This window comes from Musca autumnalis, unplaced genomic scaffold (assembly GCF_047663935.1).
Source record: "Musca autumnalis isolate F117 unplaced genomic scaffold, ASM4766393v1 scaffold_6, whole genome shotgun sequence".
Lineage (NCBI taxonomy): Eukaryota > Metazoa > Arthropoda > Insecta > Diptera > Muscidae > Musca > Musca autumnalis.
In genome coordinates, this window is record NW_027412199.1 from 4,047,639 (window position 1) to 4,059,742 (window position 12,104).

At 38.4% G+C, this 12,104-nt stretch overlaps 1 protein-coding gene and 1 long non-coding RNA gene across 7 annotated transcripts in view; both read left to right on the plus strand.

Moving 5' to 3' along the window:
- Positions 1 to 12,104, plus strand: part of Ca-alpha1D (Ca[2+]-channel protein alpha[[1]] subunit D) — a 1,669,376-nt gene that overhangs the window by 878,728 nt on the left and 778,544 nt on the right. The gene's annotated exons all lie outside the window — the stretch shown is intronic.
- Positions 5,045 to 6,789, plus strand: LOC141388119 (uncharacterized). The gene is made up of 2 exons (XR_012408729.1): positions 5,045 to 6,044; positions 6,108 to 6,789. It is a non-coding gene; the product is annotated as an uncharacterized lncRNA (long non-coding RNA).

Consider the following 12,104-nt stretch of genomic DNA (forward strand, 5'->3'; position numbering starts at 1 on the left):
GCTATTAATGGTCAAATTCAGTCAGTTAAGCAGAAAGAGGAAGAATAGAAAGTTAAAAGAGAATCTCAGTTGACACAGAAACTCAATACTGAAGTAGGAATTACATCAATTTCACGACTTCCACCATGTGACACAGACACATTCAGTGGAGGCTACAGTAAATAGCCTACGTTCCGAGACCTTTTTACAGCAATATATATCAAGGGAACGAGATTAAGTAATGTAGAAAAACTCTTCCACTTGACCCAGAAAACGACCGGAGAAGCGAGAGAAATAGTCAGTCATGCCCCACTTACAAACGATGATTTTGAGCTGGCGTGGAAAAATTTAAGTGAGAGATATGAAAACAAAATAATGCAGGTCAACGAACAGTTAAAAATTCTTTTGAATTTACCCAACGTAGCATTTGATTCAAGTAGCACAATTCAGAGTCTTCAACGTACCATAAATAGTTGTATTCAGACTCTTGAGACCTTAGATGTTGATGTGAAGGGGTGGGATCCGATCCTCATTTATCTTTGTTCCTCGAAATTACTTCGATCGTTCTTAGAAGAATTCGAAAATTAGCAAAAGTTTACCTACGTGGGAACAAGTCAACGACTATATGACCCACAAATTTAAAACTCTAGAATCTGTTGGGAATATCAAGCCAACAAACACAAAATTTTCTCCGCAAAAACCAGACTTTAGTAAAAAATCAAAATTTACCAGTAGCTTTCAGTACGTGGTCTAAGTCTCAGTCACAAGAGGCAAACCTAATAAACAAACTTCGAATCTGCAGCCAAAGAGCCAAAACACTCAGAATTGTCCACTTTGTAAAGAAATTCACTTCATAAAAGATTGTCATAGATTTCTTGAAAAGACAGTGAATGATAGAATTCATTATGTCAAAATTTCTCACCTTTGTTATAATTGTCTTTCGTCGAACCACGGCGTCAAAGAATGCAAAAGTCGGTTTGGTTGCCGGACTTGCAATATGAGACACCCTTCGACTTTACATAAGGGAACAGAAACCCAAAATTCAAACTTAGCTAGAGATGAAGTACGCCCTAGTACTAGTGCTTCAGCTCTCACAACCACAACAATACAGTCCACAGAAGCAGCACAAAGTACAACTTTGACTCTACAAGATCATAGAGTTGTCGAACATAACCCTAGCGCAACCTTGCTTTTCACGGCAATGCTGCAGGTCGAAAATAGAGGTCAATCTTATGATGCTAGAGCAATTATTGACCCTGGATCGCAATGTACTTTCATATCAGAAAAACTTAAAAACAGATTGAATTTGCCTTGTAAGAAAAACTTAGTTCATGTTACAGGACTTAGCCAAATAGTCTCTGAAACGTCTACCAAATCTAGTCTTTTCACTTTACCTTCTCGTTCAGACCCTAGTTTTGAATAAGATGTTTGGGCACCAGTCTTGAAGACCCTTCCGGCTAATTTGCCTTCACAAAATATTGAAAAGAGCAAACTGAAAGATATTATTGGTCTTAACTTAGCAGACCCCAAATTTCATAGGAATGGATATTGGACCCTTAATTTTTACAGTAGGGACAGCAATGAAATCTCTTGGCTCTTTCTTAGCACAGCATACAGTATTCGGTTGGATAATAGGTGGTCCAATACCAGAATGCTCTAGAAATTCAAATAACATTTCATTATTGAACACAACCTCGATCGAAAAGATTATTACACGTTTTTGGGAGGTGGAAGAGCCCCCAAAACGACTTTTGCGGTCAGAAGAGGACTCATTCTGCGAGCAAAACTATCTTGAAACTACAAAACGAAACAAAGAAGGTAGATATATTGTTACCATACCTTTTAAAAAATGCGAGGAGCTAGGCAATTCTCGTAATATAGCTCTAGCACAATTTTATCGAACGGAGAAATAGCTCTCAAAGACCCCTGACATCAAGGAGTCGTACGATAAAGCCATATTAGAATATTTAGATTTGGGGCATATGAGAAACCTGTAGCCAGAAGAAATAGATCAGACCCCTAATTACTATCTGCCGCACAATGCGGTTCTAAAACCAGATCGGTTGACGACTAAACTTCGCGTAGTGTTCAATGCGTCTGTCCCCACTTCAAATAAAAGAAGTCTAAATGACAATCTTTACGCTGGGCCAATACTCCAGCAAGACCTAGTCTTGCAAATATTAAAATGGAGGTTTTTTAAGTATGTTTACAACGCTGATGTCACTCAAATGTATCGACAGATTCTTTTAGATAGAAATCAGACTCGATATCAGCGAATTCTGTTTAGAAAGACTCCTTCCGATCCAGTGGAAGATTATGAACTTTTAACAGTAACTTTCGGAGTGAATTGCGCTCCTTTTTTAGCCCTTCGAACTTTAATGAGACTCGCCGAAGACATTAGAGAAACATACCCTAGAGCAGCTAAAATTATATTACAAAATTTATATGTTGATGATGTCCTAGCAGAAGGTCATTCTGTTCAGGAAGCATTAGAATCACGAAAAGAGCTAATTGCTGCCTTTGATTCCGCAGGATTTAATCTCAGAAAATGGACATCAAATGAGCCCAAGGTAATCAGTGATCTACCAGATGATCAACTGCTACCTCTCAACTGGCTAGATTTATCTGAAAGCCCGTCCACTAAGACTCTAGGTATCAGATGGAACATCCCAGGCGATTGTTTCTCTGTTACATCACCTTCGATAGAAAACAAGATCAATTTTACAAAAAGGGAAGTTTTATCTTCAATTGCCAAGCTATTCGACCCATGTGGGTGGTTATCACCAATAATAGTAGTAGCCAAATTAATTATGCAACAAATTTGGTTAGACAAAATAGAATGGGATGACACTCTCAAACCCATGACACTATTAAATTGGCAAAACTTTGTTAAAAATACTCTCTCAATTGACACTATCACTATTCCAAGATGGATAAAGTACACTCCAAAAAATCAAATTGAGATACATGGATTCTGCGACGCGTCAGAGAGCGCGTACGGCGCTGCGCTCTACATTCGGGTAGAAAATACCAATAAAAGTGTTGACACATTTCTCCTAGCAGCTAAAACCAGGGTCGCACCGATTAAAAAGATTTCTTTGCCACGACTTGGGCTTTGCGGGGCTGTACTTTTGCCCAAGCTAGCCTCTTCTATAATAACTCAACTTCAAATCTCGAATGTTGAGTCGTACTATTGGACAGACTCCACAATTGTTTTAGCTTGGCTTAAAAAACCACCATGCAATTGGAGCACATTTGTCGGCAACAGAATCTCTGAAATAACAGAAAACGTTGGCACCGATCGGTGGCGTCATGTGGATTCTGAGGCTAATCCAGCTGACGTAGCAAGTCGGGGATGTTCTCCCACCGATTTAAAAATGCATGATTTATTGTGGCATGGACCACCATGGTTAAAATATAAAAAACCCAGTTGGCCCTCTAATAACATACCCGAGGACACAAATTTAGAAAAGAAAGCCGCCAAGGTAATGACACTTGCAACTCTGACAACGGAGTCTATGAAAGAACTCATACAAATTGATCCTTTAAAGAATTTTTCCGTCTTATCAAGAGCCTACCGAGCATATGCTTATGCTAGAAGATTCTGGAAAAGAGACTTAAGAGACTCTCCTGAATTTTCTCTTGAAGAGATTCAATATGCTAAACGTTTACTTATATTGGTCACCCAGAAATATTATTTCGAAAATGAATATAAGTTGTTACAATGAAAACAAAGACTTCCATCTAGTAGCAGTCTTGTGACTCTGAATCCATACATAGACTCAAATGGCATTATTAGAGCCAATGGTCGTCTTGTACAATCACCGGCATTGACAGAAAACGAACGACATCCAATCTTGTTACCTTACGTATCGAAATTATCTCAACTTTTAGTCGAATTTACTCATAAAATAACTTTGCATGGGGGAAATCAGCTACTGACTCGCGTTTTACGCTCTTAATTCTGGATATTCAAACTAAAAGTCTTAGTCAAGAAAACAATTCACAATTGCAAAATATGCACTTTGTATCGAAGGCATAACCAAAATCAAATTATGGCTTCTCTACCACCTGAAAGAACTTCTTTGACACGACCCTTCTATCACACTGGGGTTGATTGTGCCGGCCCTTTTAATATTGAAAACTTCACTGGTCGTGCTTGTTTAATTACTAAAGGTTACGTATGTGTTTTCATTTGTTTCGGCACCAAGGCAATTCACCTTGAAGTCACCAGCGACCTTTCCACACAATCTTTCTTGGCTGCCTTCGCTCGATTTATAGGTCGCAGAGGTTGTCCTGCGTGCGTGTATTCAGACAATGGCACAAATTTCGTGGTTGCCTCTGAATTGCTCAAAAGGATAAAGCAGAATTTATGATAAATCTGAGATCACATGCTATCACCCAAAATTCTCATCAAAATTTAGAGTGGAAATTCATACCTCCTGGCGCTCCTCACATGGGTGCTTTGTGGGAGGCTGGCGTTAAATCTTTTAAAACTCATTTAATGAAAAGCTTTCCCAAACTTAATTTCACTTTTGAGGAGTTTACTACAATATTGATTAGAATAGAGGCTTGTCTCAATTCAAGACCCCTGAGTCCCGCGAATGATGACCCTAATGAAATAGCCCCCTTAACTCCAGCTCATTTTCTCATCGGGGCACCTATGCTAGAGCCAGCCGAACCTGATATTTCCGACTCCGACATTTCATTCGTAAATCGTTGGAAGCGGCAAAAAATAATTTCCCAACATTTTTGCCATAGATGGAAAAATGAATACTTGACTGAACTGCATAGAAGACACAAATGGAAATATCAAAATGATAACTTAAAGGAAGGGGATCTAGCGGTCATACAAGATGACCGTTTGTCATCACTGAATGGAAATTGGGTCGTATCGTCCGAACATACAAGGGGGTTGATCAAAACATTAGAGTCGTAAACATTAAAACTTCTATTGGCATCACGAGTCGACCCATTACAAAAGTCGTCAAGCTATTTACCGACTGACTAGTCGGACCCCATTTACTTAAAAAACTTGGTACTCCTTTCTCTCTTTTTATTACAGATATGGCGGCCTACCTCCCAAATCGAGAGTGGGAAGAAGAAGAAGAGGAGAGACCCCCAAGTAGGCGCCAACAGCAAAATCGCCCAGAACCAGCACAACAACAACGTCAACAGCAGCAGCAGCGTCAACAGCCACAACAACAGCCAAATCATCAACAACAACCACAGCAGCAGCGTCAACGTCAGCAACCACAACACCAGCCACGTCAACAACAACAGCAACAACAAGGACAGCCATCGAGACAAGAATCCAGAAGCAGGTCTGGTCAGCGGGAGAGTAGAGGAGAGCGGCCCAGTTTTTGGCAGTATTCCTGCGGGCTTTGTCAGGACGACCATGTCATTAATACATGCCCCAGGTTCCGTGAAAAGACGCCATATCAGAGGTATGAAACGGTGGAAAGAAGAGGGTCTGGCAAGAAGTCATCTGGCGCCAGATGGTACTAGCTTGACGGGATGTCGAAGGTGCGATCACCGACACCACACCTTGTTGCACGGCGCCCCGAAGTTTGACAATACTCTGCAGCCGGCACCTATGGTTGTCCCGCCCTTTGCTTGGGACTTAGTATTCGTGCCTACTGCCCTTGTGCGTGTCACATCCGATAGTGTCGACGAGTGGAAGACCGTGCGAGTCCTTATCAGTTAATCGTCATCTATGTCAAGAATTGAATTCGGTGTTTCAAAGGTTGGGCCTCAGGTCGGTCATGTACAAGAGCCGCAGATTTGCCACCTTTAAAATTATGGCCAGGAACCCAAATGGCACATGGGCATTAAAAGTCAACGCCTTAATAACAGATGACTTGCCTCGCAGACCCTATTCCGACCCATTACTAGAAGACCCAAGATAATTTTTCACGCCGCAAGCTCTCGCTGACCCAGATCCACAAAGTACCATCCCGATTGATTTGGAGTTGGGAGCTGATACGTATTCTGCGCTGCATTTGGAAGGCTGCACATCGGCTGGAATCGGAGATGTCAAGGCGTTCCAGACAAGGCTAGGATATGTATTTTCTGGTCCAATTAGAAACATGCCTATTAACTAAATTTTTTTTCATTTTCTTTCACAGATATCACGGCGGGGGAGGCATGTTTATGGTTGTGCACACATAATTTCAAAAAAGTGTGCTATTTTATTGCTCAGTATTGTATTATAGTGTATGGTATTTATTTGATACACTACTGTAGCATAGCGGTATGCATTTATACGCACACACACACCTACTATGCTAGCGAGAGAATTTTGGTAGTTCTTCTATTCCTTTTTATCCATTCCAATAAGCATGGGAATGCAAAACTGGTTTGCTGTGACGATGAAAATAAGAAGAGATTCCATCGAAGTTTGCTAATTAGACCGAACAACACGCAAACCCCCCCCCCTCGTCGTGATAACAGTGATTAAGTTGTAAAATCATAGAGTCGCAAATTACAAAACATTAAGTTTGAAGTGAAAAAATTCAGTGTAAATTTTAAATACCTGCAAAAGGAAAAATACTTACTTTTGAATATAAACCAAAATACTTACCTTTGAAAATAAACCTAAATACTTACCTTTGAATGTAAACCTAAATACTTACCTTTGAATATAAACCTAAATACTTACCTTGTATAAAACCTGAAAAATAATTAATACTTACCATTTCATCAAGAACTGTGCAAAAACCTTTTGTAAATACTTACCTTTCATATAATTGAATTTTCAATAAAAATTGAATTAGAAGAAAATTCAAACTAAATCTTTTAGTGGCAAAAGAGTAATTTAAAAACAATGCCCCATAATTTATAGCAGTAATGTTTTGTGGATGGATATTCCTTTAACCAATTAACAAGAAGGCAAACACACACTGGTTAATTTCACAACGTTTAATTATGGAACGACTGCAATTTGTTTGTGCCAGTATAAAAGTTATACAAATACAAAGCATACTATGTGTTTAGTCCGCACTATAGGGACTTGAGGGGAACAAGTGTATCAAGGCTCTCCCAATAGAGCCAGTACGCCCAATGCGTACGTGTGGCCGTCAATAACAATGAAAAAGTAAATAAGACACGATAGTTTTTAGTAAATGGTTTGGCTCAATTGCCGGTTTTTATTTATTGGTAAACAATATTACCTTTGAGAATAATTATGTACAACAATATGTACGATGCTTACAATAAAGCGTGGGTGTTGCTTGCAAAACAAGCTGTCGATCGATCTTCTCGTTGTTTTATTTATGCTTTGTTTACATCTGCATGGATGCTTGAAGAGGGCGGTTGTCAAGTGAATATTCGTTGAAATCTGTCATACTATTACAGGGATGTAATAAATGGGTATGAGGAGATTTCAACGAATACACCTATGCAATTCATAAGACCCTTGAAACATTCAAATGTTTTAACAGATTCCATAATAATGATATATACATAAGTATTAAGCTGTAGTATAGTGCAGGCGTGAGCGTAACCTTTTAAATTTTTTCAAAATTTTTTTTCTTTTTTTTAGCATATCATTTTTTCAAAAAGATTCTTACATGCTAAACGAGTGGGCCATGAGGGACCCCGCGGTTATATGGCCATTAGGGACCATGGTACATCAGGGTCATTAGGGACCCAGATGCTACAGAGTCATTAGGGGCTCTGAGACTGCAGGGCCATTAGGGACCCGCGGTAAATATGGCCATTAGGGACCATTTAAGAGACTGGGCCATTAGGGACCCAGCCGTTGGTGCAGATCAATGTAGATCTGGCTTACGAAAGGGTCATTAGGGACCCCGCGAACGATGGTGCAACCGCTTTACAACTATTTTTCCGTACGATTTACGAAAACGACAATTTATGTGACCGGGCCCGTAACAATCCATCCAAATGATGTATTTTGAGCAAGCAGCGAGCTCGCCGAAAGTCGCAAGGTATGACTTTTAATTATTTTCGGGTACAAGTCTGCTCATATTAAAATATCTACTGGTCGAGATTTATCGAATTGAGGATCTGCCAAAACTATATTCGACATATCCGTCTTAAGGTCCGAAGTGGCCGAACATGTGGGAAGATTTCACGACATCGTATCTACAAATAACGCCGAAGTTTCATACTAGACGACCTGTCACCACGACTACGAAGTTTCAACAGCATCGTTAACTCAGATGTTGACGATTCATTAGAATGGACCTGGAGTCCCAGTTCCTTCTGAAGTCGTTCCGAAACGAGAGACGACTCAGAGGAGGGGTCGATCAACGCCCTAGCAGGAAAAGGAGCACCGTGATGAACGATATTCACCAGCGCTGTTCCCAATGTAACTTTTCCTGACTGATTGACTTGGAAGAATTTTCGAACTAAATTATCGAACGATGTCGACGGAGCGCTAGATGTAGACGAACTTGTGCTGCCATTTAAGGTTTCGGCCGAAAGCTGAAGCGGACAACTTCGAACTTCCGGAGTCACCATTTGACTCGTACTGCTCACATTTGAGCGAACTCTGTGCAATAGAGTATGATGTCTCTGATTGCACATTCGACAACAACGACTAGCACAATTTTTGACTTCGTGTCCCTTCCGAAGGCAATTTACACACAAACGATGCCTTTTAACCAATTTGTATCTCTCCAACGGCGTACAATTTACAAACCGCTGACAAACATTCAATTTGTGTTGTTGCTCTGAACAAAGAACGCAACAAGAATTAGGAAACGAACGAAGAGGTGCCGAAAAGTGTTTGGGACGAAGTACAATATTTAGGAGACACAAGTCGAATTATACAAACTTCTCATTTCATGCAAACGCAGAAGAGTTTGAATTCTATCTGCCAAGAATGCATCTAATTCTTTCCAAGTTGAAAGACGAGACCTATTTGTCACAATTTGCTCCCATAAAGCGTGTGTGATCTTAGGCAATTTTTGTAAAGAAATGAAAACCACGATCGGATGCCAATTATCCGTAGGTATTTCATAAATTGCCATTTCCGATAGGCAACTATTGATCCTGCGTTGAATTGACTTAAGTCCCAAACTAGTTTCCTGATCCAACACACATTTCACGCAAGATTAAAACTCCGATGAGTCAAAGGATACTTCGAGACGATTTCTCGAGCCTCACTACTAGTTTTACTCACCAGATGACACAAGCGTTCAATATCTGTCAACTGGGAGTTATTTATATAAACCGCACTGAACAAATCTCTGAAAGTGGGCCAATTTAGAATATTTCCATCGAAAACCTCAATATCCAAAGGAGGTAACGCAAGATTATGAATGTTATCAAAATTTGTGGGATCAGCAACCAAGTTTGTACCTACTCTAGGAATCCCAATACTTAGATGCTAAATGCCTGTGTACCCACATCACGAGAATGATGGGACGACAAACTCACGTTTTTAACATCTACATCACAAGACTGTCTTTCCGAAAAAATATCGCCTGGACGTTTTGTTAACGAATCTTCCGAACTTCCCATTGTGTTCGGGGACATTTTAGCAGAACTATTAAATTTTGACAACAAACTATTATCTTTGAAGAACAATTAACCTATGTTTGATACGACTCCTCATAAATGGATTGACGTTTCTCGGGACTTTCTATACGAGAGAGGCATTTTTAACAAGTTTCCTGAAAAGTTTCCCACATTTTTTCAGTTTCCTCCCTCCTAAATTCGAGGTCATGTAAATCAACTTCGTCTTCCTTCATTTTATTTAAGTTCTCAGTGAATGTCATGACAGACTTGGAAGCACGAATTAATAAATAAGGAGGAGTAAAAGCCATATTTGTCAAAAAAAGACAAAGTAAACCAACAAAATGGTGAATGAAATTTAACAGCAAAAATGAACGTCTATTAAATATATTACTTTCCACAAAACTATAAACTCTCAAACTACCAATTGTAGCGTGCTAATTTAAAAAACGGAAATCTGAAATTTGAAACAATATTCAAAATCCCACAAATTGCATCAAATTATTGTAACGAAAATCAACCAAACAAAGCAATTGACAACTCTAAGGGTCTAGGAACAACCTATTTCCAACAATAATTTTAAACCAATAGTTTAATATAAAAATTTGTAAAATAAATTTACAAAAAAAAAAAAAAAAAACAAAAAAGGCGATATGCGATATAGATTGTAAAAAAATATTTAGCACAGATATTTATCCACTAAAATTATACAAATAACTACCAAATGTAGTGTATTTGTTTCTAAAAAATGAAACCGGAAATTCAAACTATATCAAAATTCCAATAAAATTTCTCTTAATTTAGCAATTTACAATTGTCTATGAGCAACCAAATTGCCTTAGAATATAATACCAATATTTTAATTCCAAAATTTATGTAAAATTTGTAAGCTACCATATAATTTACAATATTATTACCAAAAACAGCATTAGGCGATGTTAATTTGCAGTGAAAGCTAATAATAAATATCTACTATCGACCAAAAGCACGAAATAACTATCGATTGCAGTGTGTGTTGACAACAAATTCAACAGGAAATTCGAACAATATCAAAACTCCGAAAAAAATCACGAAATTCGAGTAAACAAACTCCCTACACAAGAATTTATACAAATAGCCACTGAATGTAGCGTATTTGTGTCCAAAAATGCAAGAAGAATTTCAAACTATATTGAAATTCGAAAAATATACAAATCGAAATAAATATGTTTTTATAACTCCCTACACAAGAAAAGGTCCAATTGACCGATTGTAGGGTGCGCGCAATTCCAAAATGTCCAAAAATATTATTAAAAAGTTCCCTGACACCGATTTATTATATTTACTATAAAATATAATAATATGTCTCACAGTACTAATTTACTGTCCGGGTACTGTGTAATAATACACCGGCGGGAGACTGTGCAATAAAAACGGACACGACAGAAAGAGGAATGTCCAAAAATGCAATATTTATGCGTACATGCGTGTGTGTATATATTTGCATGCAAGCCACTTACTGACCCACTAGACGGTACGACAGAGCGACGATGCTGGAGTATGTAGCTACACAAGCGTGTGTGTATCAACACAGAAGGGACCATTAATAGGCCGTGCAGTGTACATATGTATGTAATGCTAATCAATATGTAAGGCAAATCGATGGTATTTTTAGGGAATATTTTTTGAAGTTATTTAACAACAACAAATGGCAAGAATAAGTAAATGAGATTTGCACCGAAATATTAGGAGGAGATAAACGAAAAATAACGCGGAATTTTTTAGAACACAAATTATTATTTTTCGTTTTGATTTGTTCCCGTATGTATGTACGTACGTGCATCTGTCCACGATTTGGACTTTGACCAATCGACAAGAAAGGGAATCGATGACGTTGTAAAACGACCAAACAAACGAACACTTGTTTTTTATTTATTTCAATGCTCACTATGCACTATACGTACCAATAAAATGCCATTGGGCTGTGGACTGTAATTTAACGGGTATCCGGGATTCCAAAAGTATGTCAATGTACTGACAATCCGGTTCGATTGGACCAAATGTTTATTCGTCTCGAAGCGACCAAATGTTTAGTCCGCACTATAGGGACTTGGGGGGAACAAGTGTATCAAGGGTCTCCCAATAGAGCCAGTACGCCCAAAGCTTACGTGTGGCCGTCAATAACAATGAAAAGAAAAAATAAATAAAACACAATAGTTTTTAGTAAATGGTTTGATTTTGATTTTGAAATTGCCGGTGTTTATTTATTGGTAAACAACATTAGCTTTGAGAATAATTATGTACAACGATATGTACGAAGCTTACAATAAAGCGCGGGTGTTGCTTGCAAGTCAAGCTGTCGATCGATCTTCCCGTTGTTTTATTTATGTTTTGTATACATCTACATGGATGCTTGAAGAGGGCGGTTGTCAAGTGAATATTCGTTGAAATCTCTCATACTAATACAGGGGTGTAATAAATGGGTATGAGGAGATTTCAACGAATACACCTATGCAATTCATAGGGCAAATTTAAATCATTTAATCGATTCTAACTTAAACACTATGTTTAAATATATAAACAAAAATCATAGCATACTTCATAAAGAAATCATAAAGTAATAAAACGTTTACATTAAGTTATTAGAATTAGATTCATTCTCC